Source organism: Otolemur garnettii, unplaced genomic scaffold (assembly GCF_000181295.1).
Source record: "Otolemur garnettii isolate 467f Iridium unplaced genomic scaffold, OtoGar3 scaffold00011, whole genome shotgun sequence".
Classification (NCBI taxonomy): Eukaryota; Metazoa; Chordata; class Mammalia; order Primates; family Galagidae; genus Otolemur; species Otolemur garnettii.
In genome coordinates, this window is record NW_003852406.1 from 29,971,366 (window position 1) to 29,982,373 (window position 11,008).

An 11,008-nucleotide genomic window follows, 5' to 3' on the forward strand; every position below is an offset into this window, starting at 1 on the left:
GGAAAACACAGGTGATAAATAGTGAAGCCGGGGCACATGCTCTGCTGAGGCTGAACTCTCATAGTTTACGCTGATCTCTCAGGTCCCTCTGGAATGCAATTTGTGATTCAGTGACCATGAAAGACATAAGGCATGGTCCTCAAAGGCCTTGAAAGCGCCATGTTCCATTAGAAAGAGTAGAATCCTAAATGAACAGAACCCTTCTGGCACTGTGCTCGGAAGACAAGACAGCGGGTCCCAGAGTGCGCTCAGGCTAATGTGAGGAGCTGCAGGGGAGTGAGGTGGGGTGGTGGCAGTGGGAGAGATGTGCCCAGCAGGCGCCGGAGCAGAGGGACCATGAAGATCCGGCCTTCCAGCAAGGGCTTCTGTAGGGTAGCTTTGTGTGTCAGGGGAGAGACCAAGCTCCTGACCCACTTAATAAGGATTGCACCTTATACTTGGGTCCTGCTCTGAACTTTGCAAACCCTTTGCCACCCTGACAGCCCTGTGACAGCCCATGTTTGCATGTTTGCTCAGGGGAAGTGAAACCTGCAAACGTCTTCCTGAAGCTCTTTTTCCCTGGTGTTTGCACAGGCTGTCTGTTTTTCAGACTCTACAACATGCAGCAAAAAAGGAAGACAGTCCTTCTCTGGCCAACCTGTGTCTGATGATGGCAATTACAGAGGCACCCACACTTTTCTTGTTTTCTGTCTTTCCCTCACTCCCTGGCGTCCCTCTACAACCTGGTGGCCCCTACTGGGCCCTAACATCCTGTTCCCCAGGGAGAATCTGAAACTCATTCTTTTGAAGTGTGTCTGAGCAATATCAGCTGTGTTCCTCATGGAAGAGGAATTTGCATTATTGCAAGGGAAGCGCTTACAACCAGGTATGTTTCCCCAACAGTAACATGCATACCAGTTCTGGGAGATCTTGCTATTAATGCTGAGGCTGATTTTGTGCGTCTGGACAGGGCCTGGGACTTTTGTATTGCGCAAACTCCCAAATGATGCTGAAGTGCTGGCCCAAGGACCATATACCATGAGGAATAAAGGTGCAGAGGTCTGGTGTACCCGGGCTTGGGATGTCTGGGGGCTGCCTCAATGCTGCCTTTCTAGCTGGCTGTCTTCTGGGAAGCAGTGCAATTTCTACTCTCAATCTCTACCTGTAAATTCATAAATGCTCATTAGTGTTTAGTAAATTCCCAAATATTAGCGAATACCTAAAATACTAGTACCTTTCTAGTAAAACCGTTGAAAGGATTCAAAGAAAGAAGTACATACAAGGTACTTAGCTCAGAGCCCGGCACATAATAAACCCCCACCAAATATTAATTAGCAGCTATTACTAAGGGGAATGGAGAGACGTGTGTGTGTGTGTGTGTGTGTGTGTGTGTGTGTGTATGTGTTAAAATCACAAACACCAGGAAGCCAGCAGGGAGGTGGGGAAGGATTCTCTCTGGTGTCATTCCACCCTAGAGCCTTGCAGGCAAGCTCCTCTCCTGTCCTTCCTCAATGCCTCCCAGCTGGCTTCTCTGAAAAGAATGACAACCCCGGGTCATCTGAGCAGCGACCTGAGGTCCAGCCTCCTGTCTCACCAGCTTTGTTCTCTCAGCAGTGTCTCTGTGGGGTTTTTCCCTTCTTGCAGCCACCTTCTGCTGCTGCGGCTTAAATCATCTCCATCCACATCTCCGAGGGTTGGGAGCCCGCCTGCATCTCAGGGCCCCAGCTGTCTCCTGTGGAATATGAATAGCACCGTCAGGCTGTTTGTCTTATTGCCTTTGCAATCTGTTTTCTGCGCAGCGTCTACGTTGGGCATGTTTGTGGGCTCAGCGAAGCCATTATTTTTCTTGGTGACATTTTCTGGGAGCAGTCTGGATTGCATATGCCTGAAATTGTGTGGCCTGTTTCCCCATGGTCTTCTGTGTCTATTTGTCCCTGGCCTTAGACTCAGAACAAAGAATCCCAGCGCAGGTGTGGCCCTTGCCCAACTGTAAGGTAGATGGGAACTGTCTGGGATCTTGTGAATACCTAAAATACTAGTATTTTCCTAGAAGAATTGTTGAAAGAATTCAATGGAAAAGGTACATACAAGGTACTTAGCCAGGAGGCTGGCACTTAGTAAACACCCACCAAATATTAATTAGCAGCTATTATCTAGCCCCACTAGGTCTGGGCTAGACCTGAGATTTTGCATTTCCAATAATCTGATAGTGCTGGTGCAAATGGACCAACCACATTTTGAGTAGCCAAGTGGTGCTCAAACTTTATCATGTGTCACAATTACCAGCAGGCCTTGTTAAAACTGATTGCTGGATGGTACTGGCACAAAAGTAGAGATGTAGATCTATCATATATCGTCATTTAATCTTTGATAAGCCTAACAAAAACATGCAATGGGGAAAAGAATCCTGATTAACACATGGTGCTGAGAGGACTGGTTATCCACAGGTAGAAGACTGAAACTGGCCCCGCACCTCTCACCATTGACAAAAATTGATTCTCGCTATATAAAAGTTTTAAATTTAAGACATGAAACAATAAAAATTCTAGAAGAGAGTGTGGGGAAAACAATTGAAGATATTGGCCTGGGAAAAGACTTTATGAGGAAGACCCTCCCAGCAATTGTAGCAACACCAAAAATAAATAGCTGGGATTTGATCAAGATGAAAAACTTTTGCACAGCTAAGGGTACCACAAACAAAGCAAACAGACAGCTTTAGGAATGGGAGAAGATATTTGCATGTTATGAATCTCACAAAGGCCTGATAACTAGAATCTACAGAGAACTCAAATTAAACAATAAGAAAAGTGCAAAGAACCCTCTCTATAAGTGGGCAAGAGATTTAAATAGAAACTTCTTGGAGGATAACAGACAATGGCCAACAATCACATGAAAAAATGTTCATCAACTTTAATCATCAGAGAAATGCAAATCAAAACCACTTTAAGATATCAACTAACTCCAACAAGATTAGCCCACATCACAAAGTCCCAAAACACCAGATGCTGGCATGGATGGGGAAAGAAGGGAATGCTTCTATACTGCTAGTGGGATTGCAAACTAATACAGCTCTTTTGAAGAGAAGTATGAAGAATACTCAAATATCTAAAAGTAGACCTTCCATTTGACCCTGCAATCCCATTACTAGGTATCTACCCAGAACAAAAATCATTTACCACAAAGACATTTGCACTAGAATGTTTATTGTGGCTCAATTTATAATTGCCAAGTTGTAGAAGCAACCTAAATACCCATCAACCTATGAATGGATCCACAAACTGTGGTATATGTATACCATGGAATATTATTCAGCCATTAAAAAAGATGGAGACTTTACAACTTTGACATTTACCTGGATCGAGTTGAAATAATATTCTTCTTTGTAAAGTATTGCAAGAACGGAAAAATAAATATCCAATGTACTCCATACTAATGTGAAATCAATATATAAACAATTACATTCTCATAAGAATAATAAAACACTAATGTAGTCCAGTTCAAGGGTAGAGCGCAGAGGGAGAGGGGAGGATGTATGGCAGAAGAAGGGAGGGCAGACGGCAGGAGGCAGGATCTCACCTAATGTGCACATTGGAGGGTGTGTGACACTCCCCCTGGGTGAGGGGATCTTCTACAAATGGAACTTTACCCTGGAAGTGAGAGCAATGTAACCTGTACCCTTATATTAATTTGAAAAAATTAAAAAATAATCAACCCCCCCCCACCAAAAAAACCAAAACGATTGCTGGGCCCTCTTTCCAGAGTTTCTGAGGCCTAGTATTGGGCCTGACAGTTTGCATTTCTAAGATGTTATCAGGTGATACAGTGGTGCTGATCCATTGTTTTATTTTCCCAAACTTTCCATCAACTTTATTATCATTATTATTATTTAGAAACAGAGTCTCACTGTGTTGCCTAGGCTTGCCTCAAACTCCTGGCCTCAAGCAACCCTCCTGCCTTAGCTGAGACTACAGGTGTGAGCTGCTGTGCCCAGCATTACATTTATTATTATTCCTTGATTTCTGTGACTTTTCTGTGATTCAAGTTCTGCCATTGTAACCACTTGCCACAATTCATTCCTGCTGAGTACCTCTAGTCTGCTGTATCTATAGCTGGCAATGCCCCAACTTGGCTGGTGACAGCTTGGTGTTCCTTACGGCCTCTGTCTAGCTGCCTCACACTCTGCAGCTTGCTAGTCTCACTTGATCTTAGCCAAAAGGCTGAGAAGCAATGCTTGCTAGCCTCACTTTCTCACCTACAGCCTCTCCTGGGCCTTATGGCCCGAGCCCTAACATGGCATCTCCACCTTTGTCTTTGTATCACTGCTCTGCCAACCTCAGGCTCCCTGCCCTGGCTGTCCTGGGTAAGTGGTTCACTCCTTCCTGAATCCTGGCTCCTCCAGGGGCACCAGGCAGCTGCCTGGGGCCTGGCATGTGAGGCTATACTCAAGGGAAGCAGAAATCATGGAGCTAATCAAACCAACATGGACCCAGGCACCGGAATGCAGGGGCCAGCCCTCTCCCATCCCCTCCAACAGAGCCTTGTAGAGGCTCCCCCGAGTTAATTTGACCTTCTGGATTGAGGCAGTTAATGAGATGGTTGTGTAATGCTTTGTTTAACAGGACTGGTTTCCGGCCCAGCCCAAGACTAGGCTGGACCCTGGCCAGTTTCCACGGCCCCAGCCCTGCCTGCTCCCTTTAGCCTCACTCTGGCCAGTGCCCTTTAGATGCCCAGGGGTAGTATGTTATTGCCAATTACCGTGAACCCCGTTGCCTCCACTGAGGAATTCAGGGACAATTCCTCTGACTTTTCCCTGCAAGCCTCATCTCTGCAAAACTTTCTGTCTTATAAGACAGTTGGGCTTTTCTGTCTGGAGAGTCTTTGTTTATAGTCTGAGCAGAAAAGAGCAAGAATTTTCAGGGCCCTGCCTGTGGCAATTAAATGACAGCCTGGGGGTGGGGGGCGCTGACAGCCATACCTTTGTGACTAAAAATCTTTGGCTTCAAAGATGCCGTTTTCTCTCTCTTTCTTGGTATGGCTCCCAACGTGTGTTCTCACCTGTATGACAACCCCTGCCTCAACTATTTTCAGGCCATCTGCCCCGAGTCTAGCACTCTGGAAAGGCAAAGGTTCAGTATCAGACTGGGGTTTCCATCACAACTCCATCACTTCCTGGCTGTGTGAAACCAGACAAGTGATTTAACCTCTCTGAGCTACAGTTGCCTCATCTGCGTCCCCACCTTCTCACAGGATAGTCTAGGGAGTAAGTGAGAGATTGGAGTAAAGTACCCAGGACAGTGACCAGTACACAGAGGTCTCACTGGTTACCCCCACCCAACCCAGCACCCACCAAGAGGCTGGACTTTGCATGGCTCAACTCGTGAGACCAGAAATGGGTGGATGAGATGCTAGGCTGGCTTCGCTCCTTCCTGGCTCTAACTTGAATGAGAGTGGCCGGGTGGACTAACAGCACCACCGGGGGAGTGGACCCGAGACCTAGGCATGGCTGAGCCCCTCCCAGCAATCTACCTTCCCCCTGTTTTGCCTTGATAGTGTCATTTGTAAATGAGGCCACTGATTGTGAAACCCAAGTTCTCTCCAGTCCCATGATTTAAAAATCAATAAACACATCTGGGTCATTGGATGGGACTTGTATGAGCATGAGAGGTTGCTAGGATGGGTCTGGACTCTCAGCAATCCCTGTCTGTTGGTGAATGCTGAAAACCAAGATGCAATTCTTCCAACCCCAGGTCTCCCTTCAGTGCTCCCATCTCCGTCACAGAATTCATAAGCCCTAGACTTCTACACTGTGCTGTTATGAAGTCTGTGTTTTTCCTCCTTCCCATCCAAGAGCTGCTTCCTGGTGAGTTGGACATGTCGAGCCACACGTGGTAGAGCAGTGAAAGGTTCCAGAACCTGTAGGTGGTCCCTCCCCGGCGGGCTTGTAATCCCTTCCCAGATTCCAAAGGCTCATTATGTGAAATCCTAGCTGGAAGCCCCATCCGGGGTTTGCTCTCCTATCTTGGCTGTCAGCGGGTGCTTGAATTGTTTAGAACTGTTTTGGAGGGAGAAAGGAGAACTGGAGAGTCAGGAAGTTCTGTTTGCAACACCCCCACCCCCATCCTTTCCTTGTTAATGTTGGCCACGGTGGAGTTTCTTTAGTGGACTGTGGTCTCACCCTCCAGGTGCACCTGCTGTGGGCCTGCCAGCCTCACAGAGCTCGAAGGTGGAGCATTTGACTTGGGCCTAACCCTCCCACTGAGGGGTGTGGAGCTCATCGGGGAAGAACTTGTTACCAATATCAGAATTGAACTTGAAATGGGTCTAAACATCTCGTTCTACCATTCCTTCCTACTTCCTCCCATGAAGAGGGACCAAATACTTGCAGGCACCATGGAGGCTTCAGTGAATGATCTCACCCCTTGGGAATGAGTAATAATATATATGTTTTGGGTCAATAATCTGTCCCTGAGCCCCTCCTTTGTCTCTCAGTGCTTAGGGATAAAAGGATGTTTCTTAAAGGACAAGGAAGGAAAGACAGAGGCCAAAGAGATTCTGTCTCCATACTTCTGCTCCCTTGTTGGGGGCTGGAGCAGATAGGGATATTTTTTTTTTTTTGAGACAGAGCCTCAAGCTGTCCCCCTGGGTAGAGTGCTGTGGCATCATAGCTCACAGCAACCTCCAACTCCTGGGCTCAAGCGAGTCTTCTGCCTCAGCCTCCCAAGTAGCTGGGACCACAGGCGTCCACCACAACGCCCGGCTGCTTTTTGGTTGCAGCCGTCATTGTTGTTTGGCAGGCCTGGGCTAGATTCGAACCCACCAGCTCAGGTGTATGTGGCTGGCGCCTTAGCCACTTGAGCCACAGGCGCCGAGCCACAGATAGGGATATTAAGCTGAAAAAGTGCAGCCATCCGCCCTGGGGTTGTACAAGGCCCAGTAGAGAAACAACTATACAAGGCAGATGCTTATAAGTGCCTTTATGAGGCAAAAAAGAAAAAAAAAGTGAACAGGGAGTTTATAGGAGGCGAGGATGACTCCCAACGAGGCAACCTGAGAAAGCGTCTTGGAGAAGGCCATGAGCTATGACTGGAAAGATGAGGTGCGAGTGTCCTCCGCTGGAGATGGAAAGGAGAACTACTGGAAAATGTGGGGGAAAAACCATGCAAAGGCTGGAAAAAGCAAGATGCGGTCAGAGGACAAGTTCATTAGAAATTACCCAAAAGAGATACCGTCCTCTATTGAAGAACTGCATCGTCTGGTCCAAGTCACTGAACCTCCCTGGGCTTTGTTATTTGTGTATACAAATAACAATGGAGAGAAGGCAGACAGGTCCCACGAAGTCTCTTTCATTTCTTCCTATCTTCATAAAGCAGTGAGCAAGACAAAGTCCCTGCCCTCATGGAATAGAGAGAAAGAAGATAAACAATAAATAGCACAGGCCAGGTGCAGTGGCTCACGCCTGTAACCCCAGCACTCTGGGAGGCCAAGGCGGGTAAATCACCTGAGCTCAGGAGTTTGAGACCAGCCTGAGCAAGAGCAAGATCCCATCTCTACTGAAAATAGAAAAATTAGCCAGGAGTTGTGTTGCACACCTGTAGTCCCAACTACCTGGGAGGCTGAGGCAAGAGTATTGCTTGAGCCCGAGAGTTTGAAGTTCTTATAAGGTATGGTGATGCCAGGGCACTCTACCCAGGTCAATAGAAAGAGGCCCTGTCTCAAAACCAACCAACCAACAAACAATAGGATGGATAGTGGTAAATGCCTCAGAGAAAAATAAGCTAGAGAAGGGAGTAGAGAATGAAGAGGGGTGGGATAGCAATTTAAAATAGGATATCAGGGAAAGTGTCACTGATATGATGGCAATTTATCAACAACCAGAAGGAGGTGAAAGAGGCATCCACGTGGGTGGTGGGGGCAAGGGAAGAGCTGTCTTCTGAATAGCAAGAACAGCAAGTGCAAAGGGGTGGTTGCAAGCTTGGTGGGACAAGGCCCAGCAAGGAGGAAAGCCAGTCTGGGATGGAGAGGGGTAGATCTCCATGGAAACTGGCTCCAGAAGGATGTATAAAGCTGGAGCCAGGGTGAACACTGTTGTGTAATTAGAAACCACTTGAATGGGCTGGTTAGCAGGAAGCACTCTCAGTGCTGGCATCAGCAACTAGCAGGGTGCCTAGGGTGCCCAGTACACCTGTGGGCAGTGGTTGGCTGGGCCAATTGTTTGAGAGCAAACTTCCTGATGCACTGACTGCAGGCATTCTCAGGAGTTCTCGCCTTTGACTCAGAGAGCTTTGCAGTTCTCACTGGTGCATAGTAGGGTACAGTGTGGTGTTGGCCCCACATTGTAGCCACAGGCCTCCAGTGCTAACACTGCCATTCCTGCCACCAGCACTAACCCTGTGCTGACTCCCCAGTAAGCTGACAGAACAGTGTGGGGAGGAAGCATTTGACATCTTAACTGGCACTGTCTCCCGGATCGCCAGTGTTTCCTTATTCCTTCACTCATCAGACCCATCAAAGGATCCCTTACTCCCTAGTTAAAGGAAGAAATAACACGGAAAAGCCCTGAGAACAAAGAATAATTTTGGCTTGTGAGTCAAGGAGCCAAGGCCCTGGAGATATTTATGGGCTAAGAGACGAGGATGAATGAAGATGGGGCTCTCAGCTCCAGAGGAGAAATGAAGATTTGGTTGGAGCTAGGAGAGGAGGCAGAGGAAAATGAGGACGTAGGTGCAGGGCCCATTGGAGGGACTCTCCATTCTGCCCCTCTTCCATATCAGTGCCCAGTGTGAACAGGAGCAGAAGGGGTCACTGTGGGGTGTCCAGGCTGACAGGATTCCCAGAACCTTCTCCAACCTCTCTGAGTCCTGCTTGAAGCTGGCACCTCCTTGTGGACCCTCTGTCCTGAGAGCACAGAGAGGCCAGGCCACTGGGAATGGCTTTCAAAAGCCCACATTAAGAGAAGCACATATTTAGCATATATAGCATTTATTCTAAAGCCCTTCACTTGGACTAACTCATTTAGTCCCCACAACAGCCCAGTAAAGTAGGCACTATTTGTCCACCCACATTAGATGAGAAGATTAAAGCTTTTATGAGGACAAATAATTTACCCAAAGTCCCAGGGCAAGAAAGAAGCATGGCTGGGATTTGAATCGGACAGCTCAGCTCCAGAATCAGTTCTCTTAACAGATTGTTAACTTGAAACATCTTTTCTCCCCTTGTTTCTCCATAAACCTCCCCTCGGCTTGGGTACAATCCCACACAAAATATGAAGGTGAAATCCCAAACTAACTGAGATTAAATTTCTAGAATGGGGCTCACCAGTGAAACTTAGGTTCTAGATTGGTGAAGGGCTAAGATTCAGTCCTGTTACGATAGCCACCCCACAGTGAGGTGCTGCTCCTCCCGCAGTCACCCCCATCAGGCCACCTGCTATGGAACATGCAGGAAACAGCCACCACCTCTGGGTTCCTCTTCCCTGGTCAAGGGTTTCTGGCCTTGGGTTGGGCCGTTTTGAATGGGTGAGGTTGCGCACTCTACTGGCTCCAGGGGAAGGTTCCCTCTGACTGGCTGGAGGCATCAGTGACCCCTCTCATTTAACCTTTTCTGCCTGCAGCTCTACCAGCATCTGGAAAGAATGAAGGCCGAAAAGCACCCTGGTCCCCTAATGCAAACCATTTGTGTAAAGGCAAATGGATATGATTTATATGAGCATTCCAGCTTCTCTTTCAAGAGGCTGGTGGTCAGTGTGGAGAGGGCAGGGGATTTTCCAGAAAAGGGATATTCCCGGTCAGACTGGATTCATTCTCCCATAACCATGCCTGGACCTCCTTGAGAAATTGGGTCTGAGACTCTCAGTTCCCTACAGATGGGCTATCTATGGGGAGTGTCTCCATTCCAACTGGATGAGTTTGACACCATCTTAATTTCTTACAAGTCATGGCACAGATGCAATAATAGATTAGATACACCAGAGAGAATTGAAAGGAAACCTGTTATCATCCTGTTTCAGCAGACCTTGTGTATGCTCCTCGAGGTCAGAGGTCAGTTTGACGTCCAGGACCTAGTCCAGTGCTACGCCCCTTCAACTCCTCTTCCAGTCGCTCTTCTCTCATGTGTCTCCTGACTGTGCCACCTAGCTATACTGTCCTTCTTTCTGTCTCTTGTAGACTGCCAAGCACCCTCCTGCCACAGGACATTTGCACATGCTGTGTCTTTTTTTTTTTTTTTTTTTGAGACAGAGCCTCAGGCTATCCCCCTGGGTAGAGTGCCGTGGCATTACAGCTCACAGCAACCTCCAACTCCTGGGCTCAAGCGAGTCTCCTGCCTCCGCCTCCCAAGTAGCTGGGACCACAGGCGCCCGCCACAACGCCCAGCCATTTTTTGGTTGCAGCCGTCATTGTTGTTTTGGCAGGTCCGGGCTGGGGATTCGAACCCGCCACCTTAGGTGTACATGGCTGGCACCTTAGCCGGTTGAGCTATAGGCGCCGAGCCCATGCTGTGTCTTAAGGCTAGGATGTTCTCCCTCTCTTCTTTGCCCATTTGACTTTTGTCACTTCTGAGCTCTCAGCTCAATCATCATGCTTAGGGAAGTGAGCTGCCCTAACTAGGCCAGTTTATTACACATTCTCATTATCTTTTGCAGCTATTTGTTACATCTGTCACTTTTGTCATTTTATACATATTTATGTGAATCTTTGATTTGTATCTGTCTGACTCTGCACACAGTCAGCTTCGTGAGAACAGGAACCATACCACGTACCACCATCTCACCCAATGCCTTCCCCAGTGCCTGGCACCTAGTAAGTATGGAATGGTTGCATCATCATTCATCGAGCACTTACTACTATATAGCAAATTTCAAATAACCCCGAAAAAATAGATATTAACCTCCCTCTACAGATAAGTAATAGAGGGCCAGATAAGAAAGGAGACTTGCTCAAAGCCACATGGTGGTAAGGGCCAGAGGCAGATTTTGATCTCACTTCTTCTGACTCACACTCAGTGGTCTTTCTGCCTGGATTGCCAGCTACAT